Raw genomic sequence first — 18,975 nt, 5'->3', positions numbered from 1 at the left:
TATTTGAGGATATTTTTCTAGGTACTGGTGGATTAAACAGGTAAAAATCCTAAAGTTCTAGAGTTACATTTTTATCTATCATTCTGTTATAGGGAGAACCATAAAAAAGGAGAGTGAGGAGATTAAGAAATAAAATGTTTTAGTCAGTTTTTTCACCGCAGTGACCAAGAGACCTGACAGAACAATTAGAAGAGGAAAGATTTATTTTGGGACCCATGATTTTAGAGGTCTCAGTACATAGATGAACAACTTCATTCCTCAGGGCCAAGGTACGGCAGAACATCATGGCAGAAGGATAAGGCAGAGGAAAGCAGGTCAGGACATGGACCCAGGATGAAGAGAAGAAAGTTCCTTTTACCATGGACAAAATGTAAACTCCATAGGCACACCCCCCAATTACCTATCTTCTCTAGCCACGACCTACCTGCCTACCATCACCACTCAGTTAATCCTTAACAGGGAACTAAATCATTGATTAGATTAAGGTTTTAATTATCCAATCATCTCACCTCTAAATTTTCTTGCATTTTCTCACACATGAGCTTTTGGGGGACACCTCATATCTGAACTAGAACATAAAATATATAATAAGTTCAATGGCTATTGTCAATGAGAGAAAAATAAAACTGAGAAGGGTCTAGGGAATAAGGAGGTTGACAGTACCATTTTTGATAGGGGAGTGAGGGGAGTCAGGATTGAGAAAGTGCTTTTTCCATAGACTTAATAGAGGTGAGGGAGTAAGTCATAGGGATGTCTGAAGAATACATCTCCAACCAGAGCCTGTAAAATTCTAGAGAAGGTGAGGAATACAGTGTGTGGCCAAAGAGTGAGTAAGAAGAGTGGGGAAACATGAGCTCAAAGAGTCAAGGGGCAGATGTGAGACTTGAATACCATTGTCAAGATTTTGGTTTCTACTTTGAGTGACACAGAGATCATGGGTGAGTTTTGAACAGAGAGGTGTGGTCTCACTCACATTTAATAAGTTCTTTCCCAGGACTGTGCACAGAACAGACTGTATGAGTTGTGATCTGTAAAATCCAGAGGTGGCCACCAATGAACTACTCCAACCCCCTAGCTTTTAGAGTCTCCTAAGGCATCAGATTTAGGCTGGTCCTAGAATTGGTTTTAAGTAAAGAAGTTGATGGGAGTAATTCAGTGCTTACCAAGACCTGGTGTTTTCAGCTTTAGAAATTGTAAAAGCCTTAAGACTCCATGTTGGAAGTTCTGCTACCCTGTTGTAGAACCCATGTTAAGAGGCCAAGTGGAAAAGAAGAAGCCCTGAGAATTATATGAGGAGAAACAGAGGCCTGAATATCCACACAGCCCAGCTAAACCCAGACAAGTTGAGTTTGCCAAGGAGTCAAATGTGTGGAAGCCAGCTTGGCTGCTCCATCCTCATCTCCATCTGATGAAGCCACATGAGAGTCTTCAGGAGAATCCATCAAGTCCAGTCCCATGTCCACCCCATGGAATCATGAGAATCAATCAAATGTGTATTTTTAAAAACACTAAGTTTAGGGTAGGACTGTTACACAGTAGCGGATCACTGGAATTGGGGGTAGGGAGTAGGCAATGGTAGAAACTGGAAAACAGTTCAGAGTCTGCCGTAGAAATTCAGACTGAGGATGAAGGTGGCTCAGGTCACAGGTGAAGCAATGGAGGCAGAGTGGAGTGGTCAGTTGCCTTGTATCTTGAAGGCAGATAATTTTCTGAGGTTTAGATGTGAGCTGTGGAGAAGGAGGACGTTTGGATGAGTGGAAGACACTACTTGATTGTCTGGTGGAGAGGTCTTCTGTCAAGGGGAGCCTCAGGGTCACCATACGGAAGCCTGGTGAACTTCTGTTTGTCCCACACAAAGGGCTGGGAACCTTTCACAGTGAAGAGAGATGATAACAAGAAGATGAGAAACCACAGCAGAAAGTGGTGGCCAGATCCCACAGGAATTCCGTAAGTCAAAATTCTGCTTCCAAGCTTGTATAAGGTGTCATTGACTTCAGATGCATCCCTTAAAGGAGTCCTCAAAGCTGCTAGTATTCCTTGGACACCGTTTCACACTCCCGACTTCGCACCACCAGAATTGAACAGGCAGCCATCACTTTGCTTTCTTAGATGCCTCATCTCTTTAAGCTGAGCAGGAGACTTCTGTTTCTTCTTTCAATCCACACAACGTCTACAAGAACATTTACACATAAGAGGTTAAATAAGCTCTTCTCTTGTTTATACAGTGACTTCTTACCACAAAAGCCTTGCAGATGCAGGGCAATATCTTCATAGATCCATGCATGGTTCAGAGATAAAAGACAGCATTCTTATGTGTGAAAAACTGCCTTATTAAAGTCCCACTTCCTGGGGAAGCAATGCATTATTTTCTCCATCTGGCATATGCTAAATAGTTGTGAAAATACAGGAAGTTCCTGTGAATTTCCTCAAAAAATCTTGACAGGCTTTGCACTATTTTGGACTACTCTGATTTGTATTATGACATTCAAACTCTGATGAAACAAAATAAAACAATATAAGATAATGAAATAAATTAAAACCTGGTCAGGCAGTAGGAAGCTTTCCTCACCTTCTGGATAACAAGTAAGAACATTTACGTAAACAAAAACCAAAAATGAGGAAAGAACTTGTTTTTGAAATGCATGGAGTTGGAATAAGCTCAGTCATCTTGTTATTTTATCAACATTTTAGAAACACTTACTAAAATTTTTGGTTTATTTATATTATAGAATCATGGAGTATCTGAACTCCATGAAGCTTAGCATTATTGTAGTCCACTCTCTCTTTTTACATTTGAAAAATCAGAAGCCCAAGGGGGTTATGATTTTACAAAGGTCACACAGTCAGTTTTAAGTAGAATAAATCCTAGAATCCAATTTTCGTAATTCTTAGTTCAGTTCTCTTCCCAAAGTACGCCTGAAATACTTGTCAAATGTGTTTACACCTTGATACCTAAATGGCAGCACCTCCCTGACCAAGGAGGGAAGGACAAACCAGGAACAAAGTCAAGCAAAGGAAGAGGGGAGAAGATGAGAGCAACCCCTTATTTCTCTTACATTCACAGTGAGACACAATAATAGTGGGGGATGGAGAAACATCAGTGAGTTCTATCCTAAAAGGCATGTACCTCTGAATATAACTATCCCCACTTCTTATCATTGGGCACCTGGCACCTTACTAGGAAAATGGCACAGATATTTGATTAAGTACACAGACTGCACTGATTCCTTTCCTGGCTACACAAATTAGAACTGTGTGATTTTGAACAAGTTACTTTATTTCTCTGTTCTTCAATTTCATTATCTGTCAAATGAAAAAAAAATAATACTACCTGCCTCATTGGATTACTGTGATAATTAAGATTTTTTAAGAACTTAGTATGTGCATGCCACATATTAAGCTCTATATAAGTATCTTATCAATAAATACACACAGTATCATGTGCATTTTCTTGAAGTTTCACTATCATTTTAGGAATACTGCTAAGACAGCTCCTATTCTGTGATCATCTTCTTTGCCAGCCTCACAACCCTATCACCAAGGTTGATGAAGTTGTTGGCTTAGTGGAAGAGTCTATGGCCAACCCAATGAAGTCTTTTCTTACACAGCATATGGCTTCTGGATTGGAAGGCACAGCCAGGCGAGTAGTACCTACAGAATTCAGGCTGACCAGGGAAAATGATAATCCAGCTACCCTCAAAAGCAAGGTTTGCTAGTGCCACTGCTCTTGGTTTCCTAATCCATGAAAAGGTCTTTGACTCTGAGCTCTTGAATAGGAGAAAGAGAGAGAGGAGAGAGAGAGAGAGAGAGAGAGAGAGAGAGAGAGAGAGAGAGAGAGAGAGAGAGAGAGAGAGAGTCTATGTGTGTGTGTGTGTTTAAACTGAAAATTCTTCCCGCACAATAGTTTTTTAGTTTCTTCTCCTTAGATCTCTAGGTAGCATTTAAAATAGCATGAGACTTTGATTATATTTTTCTTGTGGCTCATGCTTGCAACAGAAAATGTAGACATTTTATTTTCTGATGATATATATTTCTTTCCTAAAAGAATAAAAGTCTTATTCGTTCTTGAATTCTGTAAATCAATTAATGTGCAGTAACTATTTTTTGTATATGTCAAACACCATGGCTAAATTTGGCCTAAATTTGTTATGCTAATGAGTAGGTTCTCTGGGCAGGACTCTAAGCCATAGTTGGAAAACAGGATGTCTTTGAGGATCAGAAGAATGTAAATTCTTCTCAAGAGAAAGTGATACTGATTAAGAAAAAGTATAAACAACAAGGTATAGGGGGTCCTGTGACTAATTGATGAGACATTTCCCAGCTAATGAAAATAAATTGAAAGATATTCAAATATACATTTTAATAATTTGAAAATCATCATCTTTGTCTAATAAAATTTAAGATAATTATAACAAAAACCTGTGGATTGAGGCCTCTGAAACCATGAGCCCTATAAATAAACTTTTCCTCCTCTACAGTTGTTCTGGTTGGGTTTTTTAGTCACAGCAGTGAAATAGCTGACTAAAACAGAAATTGGTAATGAGAAGTGGGGTCATTGCGATGACTAACCTGACCATGTGGTTCAGAAGCATTTGGAGCTTTTTGGAATTGGTGGGATGAATTTTAAGATGTTTAGCCGGACAAGCTGGAAGTGCTTTAGGTTATTGTAAAGGGAGCTTAATGGCTGATTATGGTGGAAGTTCAGATGACCAGGATGATGATAAGATTGTGGCCAATGAAGACAGGGTTTGAGAAGGTTTAAAGGAAAAGGAGGACACTATTGGTAATTGAACTAGAGGCCATTCATGTCATTCATGTCATGTTTTGCATTTTGCCCAAGTCCTGAGACTTTCTGTGAGACTGATTTTAAAAGACTTCTTAATCTAGTAGAAGAACTGTCTAGGCAGCATAGAATTAAGAAAGTGTCATGGGTATTGCTAGCAGGTTTTAACCAAGTTTATTGTGATATTCAGAAGCAGAAATCAGAGCAGAAAGATTTAAAAACTTGGACTTGGAAGGCAGAAGTAAAACCGGGGCTTAGGAAGTTGCAGTTGTTAAAGACATTACCCCCAATAAAGAAATGCTAAAGACTTTGCTGGAGACAATAAGAAAGATGGCTTGAGTGTGTCTCAAGAGCTGGCAAGACCACAACCATCTCAAGGTCAAGGGAGTAAAGTTGAAAATTCTCTTGAGAAGAGACCAGTGTGGCACCACTTCTTGCACACCCAGTCACACAGACACTGAGGCTGCTGCAGCAAGTGCCCCTGGAGGCTTGGTTACTGCTCAAGATGGCGCTCAACGTGGCAGCAGACCTTGGTATTAACCGTATGGTGCTTTTTCTGCAGGATTGCTGGATGCTGGGGTTAGGGGTTCATGGAAACTTCGACCAAGGTTTCAAAGGAATGCCTGAGAGACTAGGCAACATGCAGCAGGGTCAGAGTCCCTGTGGGCACTCCCTGAGAAGTCAAAGTGTGGAGATGTGAGGAGGAAGCTGAAGCTGCAGTGGAGACCCCCAAGATTAAGAAATGCCAGTAACATGGGGCCTTGTCCAAGAAAGCTTCGGGAATCAAGGAGAGACAAGCCAGTAGAAAGGCCACTTAGACTGCAACAAACAAGGCCACAGGGGCAGAACTACAGGAGCCCTTTGGAGAAACCATCATGATGCCATGTGCCCCAGATGCTAGACATGAAGCTACAGGACTTGTTTGCCCAGTGGGATTTCAATCTTGCTTTGGTTCTATCTCTTCTTTCTATGCCCTTAATTTTGTGAATGGAAATGTTTACTCTGTACCATTATATACTTGTAGATTGCTTTTAATTTTACAGGAGTTCATAATGCAAGATTGCCTTGCCTCAGAGAAGATTTTGGACTTTAACTTTGATACTATGGGGATTCTTGGGAATGGACTAAATGTATTTTGCATTGTCGCGTAAGTGTGAGCTTTTGGGGGCCAGAGGCAAAATGTTATGGTTTAGATGTGGTGTCCCCCAAATTGCACATGTGAGACAATGCAAGGAAAAATAATTGAGTCATTGATTAGGTTATAGCATTAACCTAATCAGTGCATTAATCCCTGATGGTATTAACTGAGTGCTAATTAGAGGCAGGTGGGGTGTGCTGGAGGAAGTGGTTTCTGGGGGCGTGGCTATGAGGTATATATATTGTGTGTGGAGATTGGAGGCCTCTCTCTCTGCTTTCTGATCACCATGTGAGCTGTTTCCCTCTACCACACTCTCCCACTGTGATGTTCAGCCTCACCTTGAGCCCCAAGGAATGGAACCGACATTCTATGGACTAAGACCTCTGAAACTATGAGACTTAAATAAACTTTTTCTCCTCTACAGTTGTTCTGGTCAGGTCTTTTAGTCACAGCAGTGAAATAGCTGACTAAAACAACAGCTAAGATTAGTTCTTAGGTCACAGTTGTGGTATTTGTAGCTCAACAAGATAGCACATGCCAACAACAAAGAAAAAATGGATTTAATTCATCACCAGAATGCCCTCAGACCTGGAAATTGAACAGGACAGAGCAGTGTATCTCATTAGAAGACAACTGTCCAGAGGGTTGTGAAGAAAATAGAAGATTCCCAGGGGTTGAAAAAAAATAAACTAGAATAGTCTAAACATTCACTAAGGTGTATAGGGAGTTCCATGGAGCCCTTTGACTCACAAGAGAGGAAATTCAAGAGTCCTCGGGCTACAGGAATTTTGCTGGAGGAGACTGGGGCACTTTAATGGTATCATTACATTACACCCCGGGACTCAGAAAAGATTAGGTCACAGAATGTTTGCAGAAGACAAAACTAAGGAGCAGGCCATTTGGCCCCTGCCACAGTGTCACAAAGTGAGCAAGCAGTATTCGGTTAATTGAAAAACAGTCAAATCTGTGACATAAAGTTGCAAAAAACTAGAAAAAAAAATTTAAACAGCACTTTCCCATGACTGTGACTCAAGCAGCCTGAAAATCATATAGAAGCCAAGAACACAACAGCTAATTTTAAGGGGAGTCTCTGGGTGTCCCAACTATAGCCTACACTTCACAAATTCAATATGACATATGTATAAATTTAAGTAGGCATGAAATCAAATATTTTTAACCATGAAATTTGTTGATTTATGATTTCCATAGGGTTCCCTCTCAGACAAGAACATCAGAATGTGGCCTGAAGTTTCTTCTTCTTACCCTTGGAAAACACCAGAGAGTTGGCTGTTTTTCTCAGTGAGGCACATGGGGTTGGATTTCACTGAAGACCAGGAGTGGATTTTGTTAGTTAACTGATAATTGACTCTTCTTTGACGTTTCTCTCCTCCACCAATGGGTGCTCATCTCTCTCGGTTGTCATCCCCTATGCAAACTTTCAGGCATAACTATGGCCTTCCACATACCACAAACTCTCAAAAAGAGAAGTCTCCCCAGTGACAGTCACCACCATCTGACAGATTGTCAAAACTTCTGGGTTTTAAAAGGAAAATCTCCCTGAATCCTTTTGAAAGAGGAAGCCTTTCAAAGAGGAATGGTTCAAGAGGAATGGGATCAATCTTTCCATTCACTCAATATTTCTTCTATATGAAGAAAGAAAACAAGGAAACATGCAGAAAACAGAATAAATTGGGGTTTAAAGACAAAAAAAAAAAGAATGCCCTCAAAACTCTAAGCTCATTCTAAATATTTCTCAATGTATTAGAAAAAAGTGTCTAAGGCCAAAAAACTGAACATTCTATTTCTGTGCATGGACGAGATGGCCTTCAAAATACACTCGATTTTAAGAATCTATGATTTTGTTTTCATGGCCACTTTGGGACTGCATTTATTAAGAGACAAAAAGAAGATTTGAATTTGTAGCTTTTTCTGTTTTCTATTTTGGGGAGCCACTGAACTCCATCAAAGATGTAAGAGAAATAGAAGGAGGAGCAGCACATTAGGGATGTTAACATCTCCTCAAACCAGGGCTTGCAGTCTGCCTCAAGTACATCATTTTACCAGGAGTTCCTTTTGAACTTTGTATTCATTCCTGGTACATTTCCCAACAACTATAGTCTCTTTTTGTTCTGGGTGGATAGAATTTGGTTGATGGACAAATGAATGAATGAACAAGTGAAAGAAGAATTAATTATACCGTTGAAAAACATACAAAATTAGCTTATAAGTTTGTTCCCCCTCAAATGTTTGAAAATGATTCTATGCTTTTACATTTTTAAGGATGAGGAATGCATTCTTTTCTGGGGCCACTGATGCCATTTGGGGTAGAAAACAGTTCTGATGGTGATCCTTCCTAACAGGAGATAATCAGCCAGGTGAGAAAGAAAATATCTCACCTTAGTGGGTGTCTCAACTATAGGCAAAACTTGGAAGTACAAGATCCAGGGGTGAGATTATGAAAAGCCTGGGCAGATGTGCACTCACTCTGAAAACCCTCTGCAGCATTTTTATAGGTCTGCATCACGGTGGGATGGAAGTCAAGATTAAAACATTGCATTACAAAGATGTACAAGATCCAAATAAAGACAAATATGTATCATTGTCAAGTTAATATTAGAGATGACACCTATATAAGAGGGTGATGAAGGATGTAGCTCTTAGGAAGACAAAAAGTTGGCAAAGAGACAAGGCAGAGTAGGGATGCAGAGCCTCTCCCTTGAGACAACTGAAAACATCAATCTTGCAAAAGAACCACATCCGCCCATCTCAGCCTGTTGGCACCTGCTGGAAGGAGAGCTGCTTCTCTGGAGCCTAGAGAGGTGACGATGCAGTGGGGTTGGGAATTGAGAAGATATGCCCATAGACACAATATTGGATGTTTTGACAACTAGGAAGAGATAAAAAATGTTACACTGAAACATGTACTTATAAGTTATAAAAGGACAGATTAAAAAGTAAAATAGAGAAAAAAGGGTATCATGGTACATAGAAGAAAGTCGAGGCAACTCAAATGACCCTTATGCAAGGTTTATTTTTGCAAAGAATTCTATTAACTCCTTTACAAAGATTACTCTTAAAGATACTATGCTCATATCTGAAAGGAGTTTCAATCAATGAAAACAGGAGTTGCATTGGAAAACATCAATAGGATGGAAGAAAGACACTGTAATTTCTGTGTAATGTATTCTGGTAATTTTTCATTTTCTTCATACCTAGTTTGACCACTTGGTGATGTATAATTGACAGTCTTTTATAAAAAATAAATAAAACAACAAGAAGTAAAAATAAAGTACCATGTTGTAGTTACTATTGCTTCATGATTCTACACTAATATTGAAATGTAGGTTAAGTTATTTACAAAAGATCATTGAGGTGGTGAGTAGTAGGGTTGGAATTTTAACCCGTAGTAGTCTGATTGCAGAGTCTGTGTTTTTAAAGGCTTCAGCAGGTTGATTTCCACCCTTGTTAGGGAGCTCTCAAAACCACAGTTCTGAGGGCTGGGGATGTAGCTCCATGGTAATATGCTTACCTAGCACATAGGAGGTCCTGGGTTTGATCCTCAGCATCACCACCACCAAAACGAACAACAAAAAAAACACAAATAAACAAACAAACAAAACCCAACAATTCTGACTCTCTATTGTCTGATTATGAATGCTCTCAACAACATCAACAACAACAGCAACAACAAAAATGAGTAGTACTGAAGTGAAACAAGGATCTCAGTCCTGGTATCAAATTTTTCATCTGCTTGCATCTTTGATTGATTTGGATATTGGAAAGATAATAATTGTCTAACAGGTTATAATAAGATCTAAATTGAATATTGTTGTGCAGTATTTTAATCAGCTGTCTTTGATACTGTGACTAAAGGACCCAACCAAAACAGTTATAGAGGAGGAAAAGTTTATTTGGAGGTTTATGGTTTCAGAGTCTCAATCCATAGACAGCTGGCTCCATTCCTCAGGGTTCAAGGTGAGACAGGAACAACTTGGGGAAAGAAAGTGGCAGAGGGAAGCAGCTTATGTGGTGATCAGGAAGCAGAGAGAGAGTCCACTCACTGGATACACATATATACCCAAAGCCACGCACCAAATCCCACCTCCTCCAGCCACAACTTACCACTTCAGTTACTACTCAATTAATCCCTATCAGGGGATTAAATCACTGATTGGGTTAAGACTCTTACAACACAATCATTTCTCCTCTGAACCTTCTTGCATTGTCTCACACATGAGCCTTTGGGGGACACCTCAAATCCAAACCATAACAGGAAGTATGACTCAAACAACCTCTTCAGAAAATAAGGATGTCACATGATAAATTTGTGTTTTCTTTCCATGAAATCCTCTTAAATATTTTTAAAGGAAAATGTGTAGCATATATGCACCAATTTTCCCCCAAATGAGTACTAACTCAAGAGAATAAGCAGCAAATTAATTTTTGGAGAAAAATTTTAAAAGCTTGACAAAATGCATTTTTGATAAATATTTGTGCACATAACCTGATACTCCATATGCATGATATTTTTGTTTAAATTTAATTATTATATAAAAACAGGAAGATTACACATATTAATGTTTTAACATCATATTTCAATACATGTATATGTTGCATGTTTAAAACAGATTAAACATATCTATTTCTCAAACATCTATCATTTCTTTATGGTGAAAATTTCCAATATAGTTTCTTCCAGTTTTCTGAAGTGTATTGGTCAATATTCTTATCTATGGTCATTGTTTGGGCACACTAGACTTTCTTTCTTGCTCCTAATTGTAACTTAGTACCTATTGATCAATCTTTCCCATTGCTCCCTCCCCAGCTTCTAGAAATCACCATTCCATTCTCAACTTTCATAGGATCCACTTGTTTTAGATTCCACATATGAATGAGATTGAAAAGTAACTTTTCTTTCTGTACTTGGCTTATTTCATTTAACATAATGATCTAATAATGTGGAGTGTTTTTTCAGATACCAAGTCACAGTATACAAATTCAACATACAAAATCCAGTAGCATTATTATAGGCCAATAGCTAATAATGTGAAATGGAAATCAAGAAAGCAATGCCAGTTATAATAGTTGTGAAAAAATTAAAATACATAGGAATAAATGTAACTAAAGAGGTGAAAGGTCTCTAAGAAGAAAATATAAAACATTATAAAAAACTGAAGATATCACAAAAAGTTGAAAAGACATCTTGTGTTCATGGATTGGAAGACTCAATGTTGTAAAACTGTCCATACTGCCCTAAGGGGTGTACAGGTACAATACAATTCTTATTAAAATACATATGCATAATATTTAATGTGTTTTATTGACAAACCAATTTCCTGAAGTAAGCATTTCACAGTGCTATATAAAGAATACCATGATTTCTTAGATTCTCTGCTTTCCTGAATATGTGATGAATACATAAGATTAAAAGATGCTTATAAGAAATAAAATTCTGTGGAATATTATTGTTATTACCTTAAGAAATCAATGGTGTGTTGAACATGAATTAATGTTTTGTCAAATTCAGGCATTAGGAAGTTTTGTTCTAAAGTTGGACTTAGCATAAAAAAACAAGTTTTCTGTAATTTCTGATAGTTACATTAGACATTCCCAAGTGAAAAATAAACTTAGGTCTCAAAAAGAAAAAAAATCACCAAAACGACAAGTTTATTCAAGATGAAACTTAAATAATTAATCATCATGCATCTGAGGGGCATAGGGATAAATGTGCAGGTGGGATAAGAAGAAATCTCTGCAGAATAGATAGTTGATTTATTCTGGATAATCTTTAAAGGAGCATGATTATAGGGAAAGTTTGAGAAGACTGGACGTGAGTAAACAATCAATTTGAGAAAGGACATGTGAAATGGGTACCAGTTCTTTAAGATGACAGAGTAAAGAGATGCAGGCAAACAATTTCCAGATGTCTAGTGAAGTGACAAATGAATCTGTATTCAAAATTTTCTTTGTAGATAATGTCACCAATTACTCAATTACATATTGGACATCTGTATTATCAATAATAATTTGTTGAAAAAAATGCTATCTATTCCTTGGTTTGACATAATGTTATGTTTCTATTACCAGGAATAATTTCAAATAATTGGCTAAAGAAAATAGGTTAATGAAATTCTCAGAAGAAATGGGGATATTCATAAATTAGATTTTTTAAAATGAACTTGATAAATTATAGGAAGTTTGTGTACAATGAATCAAAATAAATTAAAAAAGGAAACATGAAATTTAAGACATTGTATAATGTTTGCTTGGATCAAATAAAGGAATAGTTGTAGGTGTATTACTCAGTTTTCCATTACTGTAACAAATATCTGAGATAATCAACTTACAAAGAGAAAAGTCTCACTATTTGAGATGTTCCAGTCCCTGATCAATTGACCCCATTTTTCTGGGCCTTGGTGAGGGGCACCTGATGGCAGTATTAGGTGGGAGAGCACAGCCACTCATCTCCTGACTAAGGAGGAAAGAAAGAGGAAGGTATTAGGGATCCCACCACCTGCTTCCGAGGCATGCCTTGGGCCGGTCTGAAGACTTCCCAAGACTCATCTCTTAAACTTTCTACCGCATCCCAACAGCAGCAGGCAGGAGACCCAGCCTTCAACACATGGACTTTGGAGGAACAATTAAGATCCAAATTATAGCACTAGATTTCATAGAAAAATATTTGCAGGAGCACATAGAAATCTATTTTGTTCAATTTCAATGTTCACAACCATTTCAGAATGGTGGTCCAGTTCCTATTTAAGCATTTCCAACTATAAAAAGTCTTTTTTTTTCCCCCCATCAAGAAGCTTATTTTGATTTCAAACTACAGATTGTTCAAAAGGTTTCTTTATCCCTTTCTGAAGTTATCTACAGCAAACAAGCAAATAATATTACAAAGGCAATTTTGAATGCCAAGTCCTCCTGGCTCCTGCTGCTGAGGCTTCTCCCATAATTTCCATGCCCATCCTCTGGCACCTACCACCGGAAGAAATATCCTGGCTGTCCAGAACACCTCTTTCACCTTGTCCTCCCAAACCATAATCCAAGCAAGTTTTCTCACCTGGTCCTCTGTCAAGATTTATCTAAACCAAGACTACTTTCTTTGGGATTTTTTTTTTTAAATCAATTAAATGACAACTCATAAATGTACCCTGCTAATCTGAACAAATATGCTTCCGGATGACTTCTCGTAGCAGTCATAATTCCCAGGTCATAATGGAATATTCAGATTCCTCCCTTGCTCTTAAATCATACCAAATTATGACCTGAAGCAAGAACCAGTGCATTTCATCAGTTCCACTTCAAACTCCATGATGCAGTTGACCCACTTCTGGTCCATTATGCATTTCCATTTGGTCAATGTGATCTCTGCAAACCCAGGGCAGTCTGACCTTATCAGAACAATGCTTATGCCTCCTGAAAGAACTTGCTTCTATACATAGTATTAGTAAGGACTTTTTCTCTTCTTTTCTCCTGGAAAATGATTAGTATGCTTTTGTTATATTTTTTATTTTTTAAAAATTTTTTACTTTTACAGACTACATTTTGATTCATTGTACACAAATGGGGTACATCTTTTTGTTTCTATGGTTGTGCATGATGTTGATTCATATCATTCGTGTAATCATACATGTACACAGGGTAATGATATCTGTCTCATTTCACCATTTTTCATACCCCTCCTCAATTCACTCTGTGTAATCTAAAGTTCCTCCATTTTGCTCTCACTCTTACACCCTCCCACCTCCATTATATATCATCATTCACTTATCAGGGAAAACATTTGACCTTTGTTTTTTGGGGATTGGTTTATTTCACTTGACATGATATACTCCAATTCCATCCATTTCTCTGCAAATGCCATAATATTTTTCTTCTTTATGGCTGAATAATATTCCATTGTGTATATATACCACAGTTTCTTTATCCATTCATCTGCTGAAGGGCATCTTGGTTGGTTCCACAATCTATTGTGAATTGAGCTGCTATAAACATTGATGTGGCTGTGTTACTGTAGCATGCTAATTTTAAGTCCTTTGGGTATAAACCGAGGAGTGGGATAATTGGGTAAAATGGTGGGTCCATTCCAAGTTTTCTGAGGATTATCCACACTGCTTTCCAGAATGGCTGCACCAATTTGCAACTCCACCAGCAATGCAAAATATGCCTTTTTCCCCACATCCATGCCAACATCTATTATTGTGTTCTTGATAATAGTCATTCAAATTGGAGTAAGATGAAATCTTAGAGTTGCTTTAATTTGCATTTCTCTAATTACTAGAGACGTTGAACACTTTTTCATATATTTATTAATCACCTGTGTATCTTCTTCTATAAAGTGTCTATCCAGTTCCTTGGCCCATTTATTGATTGGGTTCTTTTTATTTTTGGTGTAAAGTTTTGTAAGTTCTTTATAAATTTTGGAGATTAGTGCTCTATCTGAAGTGCATGTGGAAAAGATTTTCTCCCACTGTGTAGGATCTCTTTTCACATTATTGATTATATCCTTTGCTGAGAAAAAGCTTTTAAGTTTGAGTCCATCCCACTTATTGATTCTTGTTTTGATTTCTTGTGCTTTGGGAGTCTTGTTAAGGAAGTCTGATCCCAAACCATCATGATGAAGATTTGGGCCTACTTTGTCTATTAGAGGTAGGGTCTCTGGTCTAATTCCTAAGTCCTTGATCCATTTTGAGTTGAGTTTTGTGCAGGACAGAGATAGAGGTTTAATTTCATTTTACTGCATATGGATTTCCAGTTTTGCCAGCACCATTTGTTGAACAGGTTATCTTTTCTCCATTGTATGTTTTTGCTTCCTTTGTCTACTATGAGGTGACTGTATTTATGTGGGTTTTTCTCTGTGTCTTCTATTCTGTACCATTGGTATGCCTGTCTATTTTGGTGGCAATACCATGCCATTTATGTTACTATTGCTTTGTAGTATAGTTTAAGTTCTGGAATTGTGATACCTCCTGCTTCACTTTTTCTACTCAGGATTGTTTTGGCTATTCCAGGTCTCTTGTTCTTCCAGATGAATTTCATGATTGCTTTCTCTATTTCTATGAGGAATGTCATTGGGAATTGCATTGAATCTGTATAGCATCTTTGGTAGAATGGCCATTTTGACAATATTAATTCTGCTTATCCAAGAATATGGGAGATCTTTCCATCTTCTAAGGTTTTCTTCAATTTCTTTTTTTAGTGTTCTGTAGTTTTGATTGTAGATGTCTTTCACCTTGTTTGTTAGATTGATTCCCAAGTATTATTTTTTTTTTTTTAGGTTATTATGAATGGAGTGGTTTTCCTAATTTCTCTTTCAGAGGATTCATCACTTATGAATAGAAATGCATTAGATTTATGTGTATTGATTTTATATCCTGCTACATTGCTGAATTCATTTATTAGTTCTAGAAGTTTTCTAGTGGAGTGTTTTGGATTCTCTCTGTATAGAGTCACATCTTTGGCAAATAGTGACAGCTTGATTTCTTCTTTTCCTATTCATATCCCTTTAATTTCTTTGGTCTGTCTAATTGCTCTGGCTAGTGTTTCAAGAACACTGTTGAATAGAAGTGGTGTAAGGGCATCCCTGTCTTGTTCCAGTTTTTAGACACTTTCAGTTTTTCTCTGTTTAGAATGATGCTGGCCAGGGGTTTAGCATAAATAGCCTTTACAATGTTGAGGTATGTTCCTCCTATCCATATTTTTTCTAGTGTTTTAAGCATGAAGGGGTGTTGTAATTTATCAAATACTTTCTAAGCATCTATTGAAATAATCATATGATTCTTAACTTTAAGTCTACTGATGTGATGAATTACATTTATTGATATCCAGATGTTGGAGCAACCTTGCATCCTTGGGATAAACCCCACTTCATCATGGTGTACTATCTTTTTAATATGTTCTTGTTTATTTTTTATTTCCTGAACGAATTCCATTAAAATACATGACTGCTAATAGATGAGTGATCAAGTGATGAGATTGGAGCTATGATGCAAGAATTCCATTCAGATAAAGACTCTATAAAATAAAACCTATAAATAAAACTAAATAGCAGTTAAAAGGGAACTACAAAGATTTGAATACATGGAAGATGTTATAGTAGGTGCTTGCTGAAAGATGGTTGACATGAGATCCATTTATTGGGCTCCAAGAGATGAGACTCAATGGTTTGAAGAATGTTGTGGTAATGCAACCCAGGAGGTATAAAATCCTACAATTTGTTCTCTAAGAACTGAGAAAGCATGATATTAGCAGCCTCTCTAACCAAGTGTGATTTCTTTTTTTTCTATAGTAGGTGTAAGGTACAAGGTTCAAGTGGGATTTTGTCTGCTAATCAAATGTTGTTAATATCTTGACATAAAGAATGTGGTCTTGCTTCCTCACACCGTCCTCATAATTAGAATTCTAGTCCATTTTAGAGAGGTTTATTCAACTTTCATTTTTCTTCATGCCTTTTCTCTCTTGCCTGGCACTTAATAGTCAACTCCATAAGCCCAAGACCCTTATGATGCTATTTGCCACCTCACGCATTGCATCAACTCCTTTTATGTATGCCTGAAAACAACTAGAAGAATGAGAAATTATACTCCATTTACATATGATGTATCAAAGAGCATTCTACTGTCATGTATAACTAATTAGAACAAATTTTTAAAAACTTGTTTACAGAATAAGGCCTAAAATGTGTTGATGAGTCAATGTAAATGAATAACATATGTCTTATCTCAACTATGACATGTGTAATCACTTCCTACAGGATGGAACATGTGAGGTGCAGCGGGCATCTGGCATCAGAAAGGCCAAAGACACTTAATCGTAGTGGGTATTGTTTCCTGAAGGGATGCATAAGATTCTGATTTGGGGAGTTGGCTGAGAACTTTGCTTTTCAAAAAGGATATTCAACATTATAACTTCTAACTATGGAATTTAATTTATGTAAACATTTTATATAACACAGAAGGAGAATATTGGATATTTGTGTTATGAAAAAGGAATATGGTTTAATAAAACTTTGTTCTGAATTCACTCACATGGGCAGCATCTCTGTAAAAGGACTGATCTATCTGTTTTTTGTTTCTAGCAGCAAGATGGTGCCTGACTGATCATAAATACTTAGCATGTATTTAATGTGTTCCATAGATGAATCTGGAGCAATTAGGAAAACAACCTGCCCTAACAATACAGTGATATATGTGGATTTCATATATTTTTATAATTATGAGAAGTGATAAACATACAACCTCAGAGCCACCACAGATATCCTCAATTAAAGTCTCCAAGAAGGGCCCTGGGAATAAGCATGTTTAATGCCCCAAGAATATCTGTTATCAGTCCGTGCTCTCTGGGGGAACAGAGCCAACAGGATATATACATGTATAATTATAAAAGTGGATTTATTAGACTGGCTTACATTATCAAAACCTGATTAGTTCCACAATGCTCATCTGCATGCTAGAGAATCAGAGGGATTAGCAACTGCTCAGGCCTAGAGTCTGGAACCTCAGAACAAGAGGAACCAATGATGCATACCCTGTCTGAAACTGAAGGCCTAGAAACTTCCTGGAGAATTTCTGATGAAAGTGTACATTGGAAGAGTGAAGAAGTGCTCTGAAGTCCTTAGACAATGAGAGCAGCAATAGACAAATTCACTCAAAAAGAACAAAGTTTACATCTACCCAGTTTCCTTCTTCTTCAACCCATTGTTTCATTTGGGTCCCCAGGCAATTGCAGCACCACCCATATTCAGGGAAGGCCTCCCCCTACAGTATGCTGTCCCACATGCTAATCAACTCTGAAAAAACCCTCATAGACATAACCCAGAAATCTCTTAACCTTGGGCACCTCTCAATCCAAACAATCCAGATTAACTCTTACAATCTCACATAAGAAGAATTTACTTCATAGTTGTTAACACAATCACCATCTTTACAGCAGTAACTTTTTAAATGTTTTAAAAACAGACTTCTGTTGCCTTAACTTTGCAGGATAACCATTTCATTCCTTTATTTCATACATTTGTTGAACTTCTGCAGATACTGATATCTAGATAATGGGCTACAAAAACAAGAGAAAGAAATGCCTGCCATTGAAAGCTCGTAGGTGGGTGAAGACTGGCATAATATGCAAAAATTTTTTAAAAAAGCGTGGCCTGTTGTAGGACAGAGGGCAGAAAATGGACTCTGCATAGGTAATTGAGTAAGGCTTCAGTGAGGAGAAAGAATAATTAGGAGTTTTCCAGAGAGATGGTGCTTGATAGAAAGAAAATGTGCAAAGAGATGGATTCATGAAGACACCTGTCAGGGCATTCCGAGAAATGGTGCCTTTCAATAAGGCAGCAATATAAGAGACAATAAGAAGGTCCGCGGATGAAGCCCTGTTCAGGAAATGTGGATTTCATATAACAGGTAATAGGGTCAATTGAATTTCTCCTATTGGCAATCAGGGGAATTACATCTTTAATTTGTTTTGTGAGAAGACAACTCCAGTGACATGGAAGAGAACACATGAGGTAACACATGAAGAATAACTAGGAAAACGAGATGAGAAGGGCAGGCTACAGCAGGGGCCCCTGTAGGACACCAGCCCCTCTCAACTTCCTGGCTTCTAAGTGACACTTTTTCTGTATGGAATTCTCAGAACCAACATGAATGGTACAAAGTTCTCCTTACAGGGTGTATAAAAATGTTTTCATACTTAGATTCTAAGTGAAGAAAATGGCTCTTTACAAAAATATAGAACAAAATGCTTTGTACTTTGGGCCTAGATAACAACAGAATGAAATGGAATAAATAAATAAAGGTAGTGCAGTACAATCTGAGACACTAGGCAATATTTCCAATACCCCACTCTTTTGGGCTGTCAGTTCTATTTTCAGCTTCTACTTAATCTATTAAAAAAAGTTATATAAGCATAGCTCTATGCAATTTATATTCAGCATGGCAATGCAGCCTGAATAAATGGCATGCAATATGAATGCACTTGAAAAAATTTACTATGGACTTTGGGTGATAATAATGTGTCAAAGTCAGTTCACTATAACACATGTACCACTCTG

This window comes from Sciurus carolinensis, chromosome 8 (genome assembly GCF_902686445.1).
Source record: "Sciurus carolinensis chromosome 8, mSciCar1.2, whole genome shotgun sequence".
In the NCBI taxonomy this organism is placed as follows: domain Eukaryota; kingdom Metazoa; phylum Chordata; class Mammalia; order Rodentia; family Sciuridae; genus Sciurus; species Sciurus carolinensis.
This window is presented reverse-complemented; position numbering follows the sequence as displayed.